Below are 20,770 nucleotides of genomic sequence, written 5' to 3'. Positions count from 1 at the left end.
CCATTATGACATCACCGTTGCCATGACGACCAATATGACATCACCGTTGCCATGACGACCATTATGACGTCGCCATGACGACCATTATGACATCACCATTGCCATGACGACCAATATGACATCACCGTTGCCATGACATCACCGTTGCCATGACGACCATTATGACATCACCGTTGCCATGACGACCATTATGACATCACCGTTGCCATGACGACCATTATGACGTTGCCATGACATCCATTATGGCATCATTGTTGCCATGACGACCATTATGACATCACCATTGCCATGACGACCATTATGACGTCGCCATGACGACCATTATGACATCATTGTTGCCATGACGACCAATATGACATCACCGTTGCCATGACGACCATTATGACATCACCGTTGCCATGACGACCATTATGACATCACCGTTGCCATGACGACCATTATGACATCACCGTTGCCATGACGACCATTATGAAGTTGCCATGACGACCATTATGACATCACCATTGCCATGACGACCATTATGACGTCGCCATGATGACCATTATGACGTCGCCATGATGACCATTATGACGTCGCCATGATGACCATTATGACATCATCGTTGCCATGACGACCATAATGGCATCACCGTTGCCATGACGACCATAATGGCATCACCGTTGCCATGACGACCATCATTGTTGCCATGACGACCATTATGACATCACCGTTGCCATGACGACCAATATGACGTCGCCATGACGACCATTATGGCATCATTGTCGCCATGACGACCATTATGGCATCATTGTTGCCATGACGACCATTATGGCATCATTGTTGCCATGACGACCATTATGACATCATTGTTGCCATGACGACCATTATGACATCATTGTTGCCATGACGACCATTATGACATCATTGTTGCCATGACGACCATTATGACATCATTGTTGCCATGACGACCATTATGACATCACCGTTGCCATGACGACCATTATGACATCACCGTTGCCATGACGACCATTATGACATCACCGTTGCCATGACGACCATTATGACATCACCGTTGCCATGACGACCATTATGACGTCGCCATGACGACCATTATGACGTCGCCATGACGACCATTATGACGTCGCCATGACGACCATTATGACATCACCGTCGCCATGACGACCATTATGACTTCGCCATGACGACCATTATGACATCACCGTCGCCATGACGACCATTATGACTTCGCCATGACGACCATTATGACATCACCGTTGCCATGACGACCATCATGACACCACCGTTGCCATGACGACCATTATGACACCACCGTTGTCATGACGACCATTATGACACCACCGTTGCCATGACGACCATTATGACACCACCGTTGCCATGACGACCATTATGACACCACCATTGCCATGACGACCATTATGACACCACCGTTGCCATGACGACCATTATGACACCACCGTTGCCATGACGACCATTATGACACCACCGTTGCCATGACGACCATTATGACATCACCGTTGCCATGACGACCATTATGACGTCGCCATGACGACCATTATGGCATCATTGTTGCCATGACGACCATTATGACATCACCGTTGCCATGACAACCATTATGACATCATTGTTGCCATGACGACCATTATGACATCACCGTTGCCATGACGACCATTATGACGTTGCCATGACGTCCATTATGACATCATTGTTGCCATGACGACCATTATGACATCACCGTTGCCATGACGACCATTATGACATCACCGTTGCCATGACGACCATTATGACGACGCCATGACGACCATTATGACATCACCATTGCCATGACGACCAATATGACATCACCGTTGCCATGACGACCATTATGACGTCACCATGACGACCATTATGGCATCATTGTTGCCATGACGACCATTATGACATCACCGTTGCCATGACGTCCATTATGACATCACCGTTGCCATGACGACCATTATGACATCACCGTTGCCATGACGACCATTATGGCATCATTGTTGCCATGACGACCATTATGACATCACCGTTGCCATGATGACCATTATGGCATCACCGTTGCCATGACGACCATTATGACGTCGCCGTTGCCATGACGACCATTATGACGTCGCCGTTGCCATGACGACCATTATGACGTCGCCGTTGCCATGACGACCATTATGACATCATTGTTGCCATGACGACCATTATGACATCACCGTTGCCATGACGTCCATTATGACGTTGCCATGACGTCCATTATGACATCATTGTTGCCATGACGACCATTATGACATCACCGTTGCCATGACGACCATTATGACGTCGCCATGACGACCATTATAACATCACCATTGCCATGATGACCAATATGACATCACCGTTGCCATGACGACCATTATGACGTCGCCATGACGACCATTATGACATCACCATTGCCATGACGACCAATATGACATCACCGTTGCCATGACGACCATTATGACGTCGCCATGACGTCCATTATGACATCACCATTGCCATGACGTCCATTATGACATCATTGTTGCCATGACGACCAATATGACATCACCGTTGCCATGACGACCAATATGACATCACCGTTGCCATGACTACCAATATGACGTCGCCGTTGCCATGACGACCAATATGACGTCGCCGTTGCCATGACGACCAATATGACGTCGCCGTTGCCATGACGACCAATATGACGTCGCCGTTGCCATGACGACCAATATGACGTCGCCGTTGCCATGACGACCAATATTACATCGCCGTTGCCATGACGACCATTATGACGTCGCCATGACGACCATTATGGCATCATTGTTGCCATGATGACCATTATGACATCACCGTTGCCATGACGTCCATTATGACATCACCGTTGCCATGACGTCCATTATGACATCACCGTTGCCATGACGTCCATTATGACATCACCGTTGCCATGACGACCAATATGACATCACCGTTGCCATGACGACCAATATAACATCACCGTTGCCATGACGTCCATTATGACATCATTGTTGCCATGACGACCATTATGGCATCATTGTTGCCATGACGACCATTATGACATCACCGTTGCCATGACGACCATTATGACGTTGCCATGGCGTCCATTATGACATCACCATTGCCATGACGACCATTATGACGTCACCATGACGACCATTATGACATCACCGTCGCCATGACTACCATTATGACATCACCGTTGCCATGACTACCATTATGACATCACCGTTGCCATGACTACCATTATGACGTCGCCATGACTACCATTATGACATCACCGTTGCCATGACTACCATTATGACGTTACCATGACGTCCATTATGACATCACCGTTGCCATGACTACCATTATGACGTTACCATGACGTCCATTATGACATCACCGTTACCATGACGTCCATTATGACATCACCGTTGCCATGACTACCATTATGACGTCGCCATGACTACCATTATGACATCACCGTTGCCATGACTACCATTATGACCTTACCATGACGTCCATTATGACATCACCGTTGCCATGACTACCATTATGACGTTACCATGACGTCCATTATGACATCACCGTTACCATGACGTCCATTATGACGTTACCATGACGTCCATTATGACATCACCGTTGCCATGACGTCCATTATGACATCACCGTTGCCATGACGACCATTATGACGTCCATTATGACATCACCGTTGCCATGACGACCATTATGACGTCGCCATGACGTCCATTATGACGTCGCCATGACGATCATTATGGCATCACCGTCGCCATGACGACCATTATGGCATCACCGTCGCCATGACGACCATTATGGCATCACCGTCGCCATGACGACCATTATGGCATCACCGTCGCCATGACGACCATTATGGCATCACCGTCGCCATGACGTCCATTATGACGTCGCCATGACGTCCATTATGACGTCGCCATGACGTCCATTATGACGTCGCCATGACGTCCATTATGACGTCGCCATGACGTCCATTATGACGTCGCCATGACGACCATTATGACGTCGCCATGACGACCATTATGACGTCGCCATGACGACCATGATGGCATCACCGTTGCCATGACGACCATGATGGCATCACCGTTGCCATGACGACCATGATGGCATCACCGTTGCCATGACGACCATTATGGCATCACCGTTGCCATGACGACCATTATGGCATCACCGTTGCCATGACGACCATTATGGCATCACCGTTGCCATGACGACCATTATGGCATCACCGTTGCCATGACGACCATTATGGCATCACCGTTGCCATGACGACCATTATGGCATCACCGTTGCCATGACGACCATTATGGCATCACCGTTGCCATGACGACCATTATGGCATCACCGTTGCCATGACGACCATTATGGCATCACCGTTGCCATGACGACCATTATGGCATCACCGTTGCCATGACGACCATTATGGCATCACCGTTGCCATGACGACCATTATGGCATCACCGTTGCCATGACGACCATTATGGCATCACCGTTGCCATGACGACCATTATGACGTCGCCGTTGCCATGACGACCATTATGGCGTCGCCATGACGACCATTATGACATCACCGTTGCCATGACGTCCATTATGACATCACCGTTGCCATGACGACCATTATGACGTCGCCGTTGCCATGACGACCATTATGGCGTCGCCGTTGCCATGACGACCATTATGGCGTCGCCATGACGACCATTATGACATCACCGTTGCCATGACGATCATTATGACATCACCGTTGCCATGACGACCATTATGACGTCGCCATGACGACCATTATGACATCACCATTGCCATGATGACCAATATGACATCACCGTTGCCATGACGACCATTATGACGTCGCCATGACGACCATTATGGCATCACCGTTGCCAAAACGACCATTATGACGTTGCCATTACGACCATTATGACATCATTGTTGCCATGACGACCAATATGACATCACCGTTGCCATGACGACCATTATGACATCACCGTTGCCATGACGACCATTATGACATCACCGTTGCCATGACGACCATTATGACGTTGCCATGACGACCATTATGACATCACCATTGCCATGACGACCATTATGACGTCGCCATGATGACCATTATGACGTCGCCATGATGACCATTATGACGTCGCCATGATGACCATTATGACGTCGCCATGACGACCATTATGACGTCGCCATGACGACCATTATGACGTCGCCATGACGACCATTATGACATCATCGTTGCCATGACGACCATTATGACATCATCGTTGCCATGACGACCATTATGACATCATCGTTGCCATGACGACCATTATGACATCATCGTTGCCATGACGACCATTATGACATCACCGTTGCCATGACGACCATTATGACATCATCGTTGCCATGACGACCATTATGACATCACCGTTGCCATGACGACCATTATGACATCACCGTTGCCATGACGACCATTATGGCATCACCGTTGCCATGACGACCATTATGGCATCACCGTTGCCATGACGACCATTATGGCATCACCGTTGCCATGACGACCATTATGGCATCACCGTTGCCATGACGACCATTATGGCATCACCGTTGCCATGACTACCATTATGACATCACCGTTGCCATGACGACCATTATGGCATCACCGTTGCCATGACGACCATTATGGCATCACCGTTGCCATGACGACCATTATGGCATCACCGTTGCCATGACGACCATTATGGCATCACCGTTGCCATGACGACCATTATGGCATCACCGTTGCCATGACGACCATTATGGCATCACCGTTGCCATGACGACCATTATGGCATCACCGTTGCCATGACGACCATTATGGCATCACCGTTGCCATGACGACCATTATGGCATCGCCGTTGCCATGACGACCATTATGGCATCGCCGTTGCCATGACGACCATTATGGCATCACCGTTGCCATGACGACCATTATGGCATCACCGTTGCCATGACGACCATTATGGCATCACCGTTGCCATGACGACCATTATGGCATCACCGTTGCCATGACGACCATTATGGTATCACCGTTGCCATGACGACCATTATGACATCATTGTTGCCATGACAACCATTATGACATCACCGTTGCCATGACGACCATTATGACGTTGCCATGACGTCCATTATGACATCATTGTTGCCATGACGACCATTATGACATCACCGTTGCCATGACGACCTTTATGACGTCGCCATGACGACCATTATGACATCACCAATGCCATGACAACCAATATGACATCACCGTTGCCATGACGACCATTATGACGTTGCCATGACGTCCATTATGACATCATTGTTGCCATGACGACCATTATGACATCACCGTTGCCATGACGACCATTATGACGTCGCCATGACGACCATTATGACATGACCATTGCCATGACGACCAATATGACATCACCGTTGCCATGACGACCATTATGACGTCGCCATGACGACCATTATGGCATCATTGTTGCCATGACGACCATTATGACATCACCGTTGCCATGACGTCCATTATGACATCACCGTTGCCATGACGACCATTATGACATCACCGTTGCCATGACGACCATTATGACATCACCGTTGCCATGACGACCATTATGGCATCATTGTTGCCATGACGACCATTATGGCATCATTGTTGCCATGACGACCATTATGACATCACCGTTGCCATGACGACCATTATGACATCACTGTTGCCATGACGACCATTATGACATCGCCGTTGCCACAACGACCATTATGACGTCGCCGTTGCCATGACGACCATTATGACGTCGCCGTTGCCATGACGACCATTATGACGTCGCCTTTGCCATGACGACCATTATGACGTCGCCGTTGCCATGAAGACCATTATGGCGTCGCCGTTGCCATGACGACCATTATGGCGTCGCCATGACGACCATTATGACATCACCGTTGCCATGACGACCATTATGACATCACCGTTGCCATGACGACCATTATGACATCACCATTGCCATGACGACCATTATGACATCACCGTTGCCATGACGACCATTATGACATCACCGTTGCTATGACGACCATTATGACATCATTGTTGCCATGACGACCATTATGACATCACCGTTGCCATGACGACCATTATGACGTTGCCATGACGTCCATTATGACATCATTGTTGCCATGACGACCATTATGACATCACCATTGCCATGACGACCATTATGACGTCGCCATGACGACCATTATGACATCACCATTGCCATGATGACCAATATGACATCACCGTTGCCATGACGACCATTATGACGTCGCCATGACGACCATTATAACATCACCATTGCCATGACGACCAATATGACATCACCGTTGCCATGACGACCATTATGACATCACCGTTGCCACGACGTCCATTATGACATCACCGTTGCCACGACGTCCATTATGACATCACCGTTGCCATGACGACCAATATGACATCACCGTTGCCATGACGACCAATATGACATCACCGTTGCCATGACGACCAATATGACATCACCGTTGCCATGACGACCAATATGACGTCGCCGTTGCCATGACGACCAATATGACGTCGCCGTTGCCATGACGACCATTATGACGTTGTCATGACGACCATTATGACATCACCGTTGCCATGACGACCATTATGACATCACCGTTGCCATGACGACCATTATGACATCACCGTTGCCATGACGACCATTATGACATCACCATTGCCATGACGACCAATATGACATCACCGTTGCCATGACGACCATTATGACGTCGCCATGACGACCATTATGACATCACCATTGCCATGACGACCAATATGACATCACCGTTGCCATGACATCACCGTTGCCATGACGACCATTATGACATCACCGTTGCCATGACGACCATTATGACATCACCGTTGCCATGACGACCATTATGACGTTGCCATGACGTCCATTATGGCATCATTGTTGCCATGACGACCATTATGACATCACCGTTGCCATGACGTCCATTATGACATCACCGTTGCCATGACGACCATTATAACATCACCGTTGCCATGACGACCATTATGACATCACCGTTGCCATGACGACCATTATGGCATCATTGTTGCCATGACGACCATTATGACATCACCGTTGACATGACGACCATTATGACATCACCGTTGACATGACGACCATTATGACATCGCCGTTGCCATGACGACCATTATGACATCACCGTTGCCATGACGACCATTATGACATCACCATTGCCATGACGACCAATATGACATCACCGTTGCCATGACGACCATTATGACGTCGCCATGACGACCATTATGACATCACCATTGCCATGACGACCAATATGACATCACCGTTGCCATGACATCACCGTTGCCATGACGACCATTATGACATCACCGTTGCCATGACGACCATTATGACATCACCGTTGCCTTGACGACCATTATGACGTTGCCATGACGTCCATTATGGCATCATTGTTGCCATGACGACCATTATGACATCACCGTTGCCATGACGACCATTATGACGTCGCCATGACGACCATTATGGCATCATTGTTGCCATGACGACCATTATGACATCACCGTTGCCATGACGACCATTATGACGTCGCCATGACGACCATTATGGCATCATCGTTGCCATGACGACCATTATGACATCATTGTTGCCTTGACGACCAATATGACATCACCGTTGCCATGACGACCATTATGACATCACCGTTGCCATGACGACCATTATGGCATCACCGTTGCCATGACGACCATTATGGCATCACCGTTGCCATGACGACCATTATGGCATCACCGTTGCCATGACGACCATTATGGCATCACCGTTGCCATGACGACCATTATGGCATCACCGTTGCCATGACGACCATTATGGCATCACCGTTGCCATGACGACCATTATGGCATCACCGTTGCCATGACGACCATTATGGCATCACCGTTACCATGACGACCATTATGGCTTCACCGTTGCCATGACGACCATTATGGCATCACCGTTGCCATGACGACCATTATGGCATCACCGTTGCCATGACGACCATTATGGCATCACCGTTGCCATGACGACCATTATGGCATCACCGTTGCCATGACGACCATTATGGCATCACCGTTGCCATGACGACCATTATGGCATCACCGTTGCCATGACAACCATTATGACATCATTGTTGCCATGACAACCATTATGACATCACCGTTGCCATGACGACCATTATGACGTTGCCATGACGTCCATTATGACATAATTGTTGCCATGACGACCATTATGACATCACCGTTGCCATGACGACCATTATGACGTCGCCATGACGACCATTATGACATCACCATTGCCATGACAACCAATATGACATCACCGTTGCCATGACGACCATTATGACGTTGCCATGACGTCCATTATGACATCATTGTTGCCATGACGACCATTATGACATCACCGTTGCCATGACGACCATTATGATGTCGCCATGACGAACATTATGACATCACCATTGCCATGACGACCAATATGACATCACCGTTGCCATGACGACCATTATGACGTCGCCATGACGACCATTATGGCATCATTGTTGCCATGACGACCATTATGACATCACCGTTGCCATGACGTCCATTATGACATCACCGTTGCCATGACGACCATTATAACATCACCGTTGCCATGACGACCATTATGACATCACCGTTGCCATGACGACCATTATGGCATCACCGTTGACATGACGACCATTATGACATCGCCGTTGACATGACGACCATTATGACATCGCCGTTGCCATGACGACCATTATGACGTCGCCGTTGCCATGACGACCATTATGACGTCGCTGTTGCCATGACGACCATTATGACGTCACCGTTGCCATGACGACCATTAAGACGTCGCCGTTGCCATGACGACCATTATGACGTCGCCGTTGCCATGACGACCATTATGGCGTCGCCGTTGCCATGACAACCATTATGGCGTCGCCATGAAGACCATTATGACATCACCGTTGCCATGACGACCATTATGACATCACCGTTGCCATGACGACCATTATGACATCACCGTTGCCATGACGACCATTATGACATCACCGTTGCCATGACGACCATTATGACATCACCGTTGCCATGACGACCATTATGACATCACCGTTGCTATGACGACCATTATGACATAATTGTTGCCATGATGACCATTATGACATCACCGTTGCCATGACGACCATTATGGCATCACCGTTGCCATGACGACCATTATGGCATCACCGTTGCCATGACGACCATTATGGCATCACCGTTGCCATGACAACCATTATGACATCATTGTTGCCATGACAACCATTATGACATCACCGTTGCCATGACGACCATTATGACGTTGCCATGACGTCCATTATGACATAATTGTTGCCATGACGACCATTATGACATCACCGTTGCCATGACGACCATTATGACGTCGCCATGACGACCATTATGACATCACCATTGCCATGACAACCAATATGACATCACCGTTGCCATGACGACCATTATGACGTTGCCATGACGTCCATTATGACATCATTGTTGCCATGACGACCATTATGACATCACCGTTGCCATGACGACCATTATGATGTCGCCATGACGAACATTATGACATCACCATTGCCATGACGACCAATATGACATCACCGTTGCCATGACGACCATTATGACGTCGCCATGACGACCATTATGGCATCATTGTTGCCATGACGACCATTATGACATCACCGTTGCCATGACGTCCATTATGACATCACCGTTGCCATGACGACCATTATAACATCACCGTTGCCATGACGACCATTATGACATCACCGTTGCCATGACGACCATTATGGCATCATTGATGCCATGACGACCATTATGACATCACCGTTGACATGACGACCATTATGACATCGCCGTTGACATGACGACCATTATGACATCGCCGTTGCCATGACGACCATTATGACGTCGCCGTTGCCATGACGACCATTATGACGTCGCCGTTGCCATGACGACCATTATGACGTCACCGTTGCCATGACGACCATTAAGACGTCGCCGTTGCCATGACGACCATTATGACGTCGCCGTTGCCATGACGACCATTATGGCGTCGCCGTTGCCATGACGACCATTATGGCGTCGCCATGAAGACCATTATGACATCACCGTTGCCATGACGACCATTATGACATCACCGTTGCCATGACGACCATTATGACATCACCGTTGCCATGACGACCATTATGACATCACCGTTGCCATGACGACCATTATGACATCACCGTTGCCATGACGACCATTATGACATCACCGTTGCTATGACGACCATTATGACATAATTGTTGCCATGATGACCATTATGACATCACCGTTGCCATGACGACCATTATGACGTTGCCATGACGTCCATTATGACATCATTGTTGCCATGACGACCATTATGACATCACCTTTGCCATGACGACCATTATGACGTCGCCATGACGACCATTATGACATCACCATTGCCATGATGACCAATATGACATCACCGTTGCCATGACGACCATTATGACGTCGCCATGACGACCATTATGACGTCGCCATGACGACCATTATGACGTCGCCATGACGACCATTATGACATCACCATTGCCATGACGACCAATATGACATCACCGTTGCCATGACAACCATTATGACATCACCGTTGCCACGACATCCATTATGACATCACCGTTGCCACGACGACCAATATGACATCACCGTTGCCATGACGACCAATATGACATCACCGTTGCCATGATGACCAATATGACATCACCGTTGCCATGACGACCAATATGACGTCGCCGTTGCCATGACGACCAATATGACGTTGCCATGACGACCATTATGACATCACCGTTGCCATGACGACCATTATGACATCACTGTTGCCATGACGACCATTATGACATCACCGTTGCCATGACGACCATTATGACATCACCGTTGCCATGACGACCAATATGACATCACCGTTGCCATGACGACCATTATGACGTCGCCATGACGACCATTATGACATCACCATTGCCATGACGACCAATATGACATCACCGTTGCCATGACATCACCGTTGCCATGACGACCATTATGACATCACCGTTGCCATGACGACCATTATGACATCACCGTTGCCATGACGACCATTATGACGTTGCCATGACATCCATTATGGCATCATTGTTGCCATGACAACCATTATGACATCACCATTGCCATGACGACCATTATGACGTCGCCATGACGACCATTATGACATCATTGTTGCCATGACGACCAATATGACATCACCGTTGCCATGACGACCATTATGACATCACCGTTGCCATGACGACCATTATGACATCACCGTTGCCATGACGACCATTATGACATCACCGTTGCCATGACGACCATTATGAAGTTGCCATGACGACCATTATGACATCACCATTGCCATGACGACCATTATGACGTCGCCATGATGACCATTATGACGTCGCCATGATGACCATTATGACGTCGCCATGATGACCATTATGACATCATCGTTGCCATGACGACCATAATGGCATCACCGTTGCCATGACGACCATAATGGCATCACCGTTGCCATGACGACCATCATTGTTGCCATGACGACCATTATGACATCACCGTTGCCATGACGACCAATATGACGTCGCCATGACGACCATTATGGCATCATTGTCGCCATGACGACCATTATGGCATCATTGTTGCCATGACGACCATTATGGCATCATTGTTGCCATGACGACCATTATGACATCATTGTTGCCATGACGACCATTATGACATCATTGTTGCCATGACGACCATTATGACATCATTGTTGCCATGACGACCATTATGACATCATTGTTGCCATGACGACCATTATGACATCACCGTTGCCATGACGACCATTATGACATCACCGTTGCCATGACGACCATTATGACATCACCGTTGCCATGACGACCATTATGACATCACCGTTGCCATGACGACCATTATGACGTCGCCATAACGACCATTATGACGTCGCCATGACGACCATTATGACGTCGCCATGACGACCATTATGACATCACCGTCGCCATGACGACCATTATGACTTCGCCATGACGACCATTATGACATCACCGTCGCCATGACGACCATTATGACTTCGCCATGACGACCATTATGACATCACCGTTGCCATGACGACCATCATGACACCACCGTTGCCATGACGACCATTATGACACCACCGTTGTCATGACGACCATTATGACACCACCGTTGCCATGACGACCATTATGACACCACCGTTGCCATGACGACCATTATGACACCACCGTTGCCATGACGACCATTATGACACCACCATTGCCATGACGACCATTATGACACCACCGTTGCCATGACGACCATTATGACACCACCGTTGCCATGACGACCATTATGACACCACCATTGCCATGACGACCATTATGACATCACCGTTGCCATGACGACCATTATGACGTCGCCATGACGACCATTATGGCATCATTGTTGCCATGACGACCATTATGACATCACCGTTGCCATGACAACCATTATGACATCATTGTTGCCATGACGACCATTATGACATCACCGTTGCCATGACGACCATTATGACGTTGCCATGACGTCCATTATGACATCATTGTTGCCATGACGACCATTATGACATCACCGTTGCCATGACGACCATTATGACATCACCGTTGCCATGACGACCATTATGACGACGCCATGACGACCATTATGACATCACCATTGCCATGACGACCAATATGACATCACCGTTGCCATGACGACCATTATGACGTCACCATGACGACCATTATGGCATCATTGTTGCCATGACGACCATTATGACATCACCGTTGCCATGACGTCCATTATGACATCACCGTTGCCATGACGACCATTATGACATCACCGTTGCCATGACGACCATTATGGCATCATTGTTGCCATGACGACCATTATGACATCACCGTTGCCATGATGACCATTATGGCATCACCGTTGCCATGATGACCATTATGACGTCGCCGTTGCCATGACGACCATTATGACGTCGCCGTTGCCATGACGACCATTATGACGTCGCCGTTGCCATGACGACCATTATGACATCATTGTTGCCATGACGACCATTATGACATCACCGTTGCCATGACGTCCATTATGACGTTGCCATGACGTCCATTATGACATCATTGTTGCCATGACGACCATTATGACATCACCGTTGCCATGACGACCATTATGACGTCGCCATGACGACCATTATAACATCACCATTGCCATGATGACCAATATGACATCACCGTTGCCATGACGACCATTATGACGTCGCCATGACGACCATTATGACATCACCATTGCCATGACGACCAATATGACATCACCGTTGCCATGACGACCATTATGACGTCGCCATGACGTCCATTATGACATCACCATTGCCATGACGTCCATTATGACATCATTGTTGCCATGACGACCAATATGACATCACCGTTGCCATGACGACCAATATGACATCACCGTTGCCATGACTACCAATATGACGTCGCCGTTGCCATGACGACCAATATGACGTCGCCGTTGCCATGACGACCAATATGACGTCGCCGTTGCCATGACGACCAATATTACATCGCCGTTGCCATGACGACCATTATGACGTCGCCATGACGACCATTATGGCATCATTGTTGCCATGATGACCATTATGACATCACCGTTGCCATGACGTCCATTATGACATCACCGTTGCCATGACGTCCATTATGACATCACCGTTGCCATGACGTCCATTATGACATCACCGTTGCCATGACGACCAATATGACATCACCGTTGCCATGACGACCAATATGACATCACCGTTGCCATGACGACCAATATGACATCACCGTTGCCATGACGTCCATTATGACATCATTGTTGCCATGACGACCATTATGGCATCATTGTTGCCATGACGACCATTATGACATCACCGTTGCCATGACGACCATTATGACGTTGCCATGGCGTCCATTATGACATCACCATTGCCATGACGACCATTATGACGTCACCATGACGACCATTATGACATCACCGTCGCCATGACTACCATTATGACATCACCGTTGCCATGACTACCATTATGACATCACCGTTGAAATGACTACCATTATGACGTCGCCATGACTACCATTATGACATCACCGTTGCCATGACTACCATTATGACGTTACCATGACGTCCATTATGACATCACCGTTGCCATGACTACCATTATGACGTTACCATGACGTCCATTATGACATCACCGTTACCATGACGTCCATTATGACATCACCGTTGCCATGACTACCATTATGACGTCGCCATGACTACCATTATGACATCACCGTTGCCATGACTACCATTATGACCTTACCATGACGTCCATTATGACATCACCGTTGCCATGACTACCATTATGACGTTGCCATGACGTCCATTATGACATCACCGTTACCATGACGTCCATTATGACGTTACCATGACGTCCATTATGACATCACCGTTGCCATGACGTCCATAATGACATCACCGTTGCCATGACGACCATTATGACGTCCATTATGACATCACCGTTGCCATGACGACCATTATGACGTCGCCATGACGTCCATTATGACGTCGCCATGACGATCATTATGGCATCACCGTCGCCATGACGACCATTATGGCATCACCGTCGCCATGACGACCATTATGGCATCACCGTCGCCATGACGACCATTATGGCATCACCGTCGCCATGACGTCCATTATGACGTCGCCATGACGTCCATTATGACGTCGCCATGACGTCCATTATGACGTCGCCATGACGTCCATTATGACGTCGCCATGACGTCCATTATGACGTCGCCATGACGACCATTATGACGTCGCCATGACGACCATTATGACGTCGCCATGACGACCATGATGGCATCACCGTTGCCATGACGACCATGATGGCATCACCGTTGCCATGACGACCATGATGGCATCACCGTTGCCATGACGACCATTATGGCATCACCGTTGCCATGACGACCATTATGGCATCACCGTTGCCATGACGACCATTATGGCATCACCGTTGCCATGACGACCATTATGGCATCACCGTTGCCATGACGACCATTATGGCATCACCGTTGCCATGACGACCATTATGGCATCACCGTTGCCATGACGACCATTATGGCATCACCGTTGCCATGACGACCATTATGGCATCACCGTTGCCATGACGACCATTATGGCATCACCGTTGCCATGACGACCATTATGGCATCACCGTTGCCATGACGACCATTATGGCATCACCGTTGCCATGACGACCATTATGGCATCACCGTTGCCATGACGACCATTATGACGTCGCCGTTGCCATGACGACCATTATGGCGTCGCCATGACGACCATTATGACATCACCGTTGCCATGACGTCCATTATGACATCACCGTTGCCATGACGACCATTATGACGTCGCCGTTGCCATGACGACCATTATGGCGTCGCCGTTGCCATGACGACCATTATGGCGTCGCCATGACGACCATTATGACATCACCGTTGCCATGACGACCATTATGACATCACCGTTGCCATGACGACCACTATGACATCACCGTTGCCATGACGACCATTATGACATCACCGTTGCCATGACGACCATTATGACATCACCGTTGCCATGACGACCATTATGACGTTGCCATGACGTCCATTATGACATCATTGTTGCCATGACGACCATTATGACATCACCGTTGCCATGACGACCATTATGACGTCGCCATGACGACCATTATGACATCACCATTGCCATGATGACCAATATGACATCACCGTTGCCATGACGACCATTATGACGTCGCCATGACGACCATTATGGCATCACCGTTGCCAAAACGACCATTATGACGTTGCCATTACGACCATTATGACATCATTGTTGCCATGACGACCAATATGACATCACCGTTGCCATGACGACCATTATGACATCACCGTTGCCATGACGACCATTATGACATCACCGTTGCCATGACGACCATTATGACGTTGCCATGACGACCATTATGACATCACCATTGCCATGACGACCATTATGACGTCGCCATGATGACCATTATGACGTCGCCATGATGACCATTATGACGTCGCCATGATGACCATTATGACGTCGCCATGACGACCATTATGACGTCGCCATGACGACCATTATGACGTCGCCATGACGACCATTATGACGTCGCCATGACGACCATTATGACATCATCGTTGCCATGACGACCATTATGACATCATCGTTGCCATGACGACCATTACGACATCATCGTTGCCATGACGACCATTATGACATCATCGTTGCCATGACGACCATTATGACATCATCGTTGCCATGACGACCATTATGACATCATTGTTGCCATGACGACCATTATGACATCATTGTTGCCATGACGACCATTATGACATCACCGTTGCCATGACGACCATTATGACATCACCGTTGCCATGACGACCATTATGGCATCACCGTTGCCATGACGACCATTATGGCATCATCGTTGCCATGACGACCATTATGGCATCACCGTTGCCATGACTACCATTATGACATCACCGTTGCCATGACGACCATTATGGCATCACCGTTGCCATGACGACCATTATGGCATCACCGTTGCCATGACGACCATTATGGCATCACCGTTGCCATGACGACCATTATGGCATCACCGTTGCCATGACGACCATTATGGCATCACCGTTGCCATGACGACCATTATGGCATCACCGTTGCCATGACGACCATTATGGCATCACCGTTGCCATGACGACCATTATGGCATCACCGTTGCCATGACGACCATTATGGCATCGCCGTTGCCATGACGACCATTATGGCATCACCGTTGCCATGACGACCATTATGGCATCACCGTTGCCATGACGACCATTATGGCATCACCGTTGCCATGACGACCATTATGGCATCACCGTTGCCATGACGACCATTATGGTATCACCGTTGCCATGACGACCATTATGACATCATTGTTGCCATGACAACCATTATGACATCACCGTTGCCATGACGACCATTATGACGTTGCCATGACGTCCATTATGACATCATTGTTGCCATGACGACCATTATGACATCACCGTTGCCATGACGACCTTTATGACGTCGCCATGACGACCATTATGACATCACCAATGCCATGACAACCAATATGACATCACCGTTGCCATGACGACCATTATGACGTTGCCATGACGTCCATTATGACATCATTGTTGCCATGACGACCATTATGACATCACCGTTGCCATGACGACCATTATGACGTCGCCATGACGACCATTATGACATGACCATTGCCATGACGACCAATATGACATCACCGTTGCCATGACGACCATTATGACGTCGCCATGACGACCATTATGGCATCATTGTTGCCATGACGACCATTATGACATCACCGTTGCCATGACGTCCATTATGACATCACCGTTGCCATGACGACCATTATGACATCACCGTTGCCATGACGACCATTATGACATCACCGTTGCCATGACGACCATTATGGCATCATTGTTGCCATGACGACCATTATGGCATCATTGTTGCCATGACGACCATTATGACATCACCGTTGCCATGACGACCATTATGACATCACTGTTGCCATGACGACCATTATGACATCGCCGTTGCCACAACGACCATTATGACGTCGCCGTTGCCATGACGACCATTATGACGTCGCCGTTGCCATGACGACCATTATGACGTCGCCTTTGCCATGACGACCATTATGACGTCGCCGTTGCCATGACGACCATTGTGGCGTCGCCGTTTCCATGACGACCATTATGGCGTCGCCATGACGACCATTATGACATCACCGTTGCCATGACGACCATTATGACATCACCGTTGCCATGACGACCATTATGACATCACCATTGCCATGACGACCATTATGACATCACCGTTGCCATGACGACCATTATGACATCACCGTTGCTATTACGACCATTATGACATCATTGTTGCCATGACGACCATTATGACATCACCGTTGCCATGACGACCATTATGACGTTGCCATGACGTCCATTATGACATCATTGTTGCCATGACGACCATTATGACATCACCGTTGCCATGACGACCATTATGACGTCGCCATGACGACCATTATGACATCACCATTGCCATGATGACCAATATGACATCACCGTTGCCATGACGACCATTATGACGTCGCCATGACGACCATTATAACATCACCATTGCCATGACGACCAATATGACATCACCGTTGCCATGACGACCATTATGACATCACCGTTGCCACGACGTCCATTATGACATCACCGTTGCCACGACGTCCATTATGACATCACCGTTGCCATGACGACCAATATGACATCACCGTTGCCATGACGACCAATATGACATCACCGTTGCCATGACGACCAATATGACATCACCGTTGCCATGACGACCAATATGACGTCGCCGTTGCCATGACGACCATTATGACGTCGCCGTTGCCATGACGACCATTATGACGTCGCCTTTGCCATGACGACCATTATGACGTCGCCGTTGCCATGACGACCATTATGGCGTCGCCGTTGCCATGACGACCATTATGGCGTCGCCATGACGACCATTATGACATCACCGTTGCCATGACGACCATTATGACATCACCGTTGCCATGACGACCATTATGACATCACCGTTGCCATGACGACCATTATGACATCACCGTTGCCATGACGACCATTATGACATCACCGTTGCTATGACGACCATTATGACATCATTGTTGCCATGACGACCATTATGACATCACCGTTGCCATGACGACCATTATGACGTTGCCATGACGTCCATTATGACATCATTGTTGCCATGATGACCATTATGACATCACCGTTGCCATGACGACCATTATGACGTCGCCATGACGACCATTATGACATCACCATTGCCATGATGACCAATATGACATCACCGTTGCCATGACGACCATTATGACGTCGCCATGACGACCATTATAACATCACCATTGCCATGACGACCAATATGACATCACCGTTGCCATGACGACCATTATGACATCACCGTTGCCACGACGTCCATTATGACATCACCGTTGCCACGACGTCCATTATGACATCACCGTTGCCATGACGACCAATATGACATCACCGTTGCCATGACGACCAATATGACATCACCGTTGCCATGACGACCAATATGACATCACCGTTGCCATGACGACCAATATGACGTCGCCGTTGCCATGACGACCAATATGACGTCGCCGTTGCCATGACGACCATTATGACGTTGTCATGACGACCATTATGACATCACCGTTGCCATGACGACCATTATGACATCACCGTTGCCATGACGACCATTATGACATCACCGTTGCCATGACGACCATTAAGACATCACCATTGCCATGACGACCAATATGACATCACCGTTGCCATGACGACCATTATGACGTCGCCATGACGACCATTATGACATCACCATTGCCATGACGACCAATATGACATCACCGTT

Source organism: Phyllobates terribilis, unplaced genomic scaffold, assembly GCF_046119375.1.
Source record: "Phyllobates terribilis strain yellow unplaced genomic scaffold, ASM4611937v1 Scaffold_75__1_contigs__length_6962009, whole genome shotgun sequence".
In the NCBI taxonomy this organism is placed as follows: domain Eukaryota; kingdom Metazoa; phylum Chordata; class Amphibia; order Anura; family Dendrobatidae; genus Phyllobates; species Phyllobates terribilis.
The sequence above is the reverse complement of the archived record's forward strand: the minus strand, read 5'-3'. Positions refer to the sequence as shown.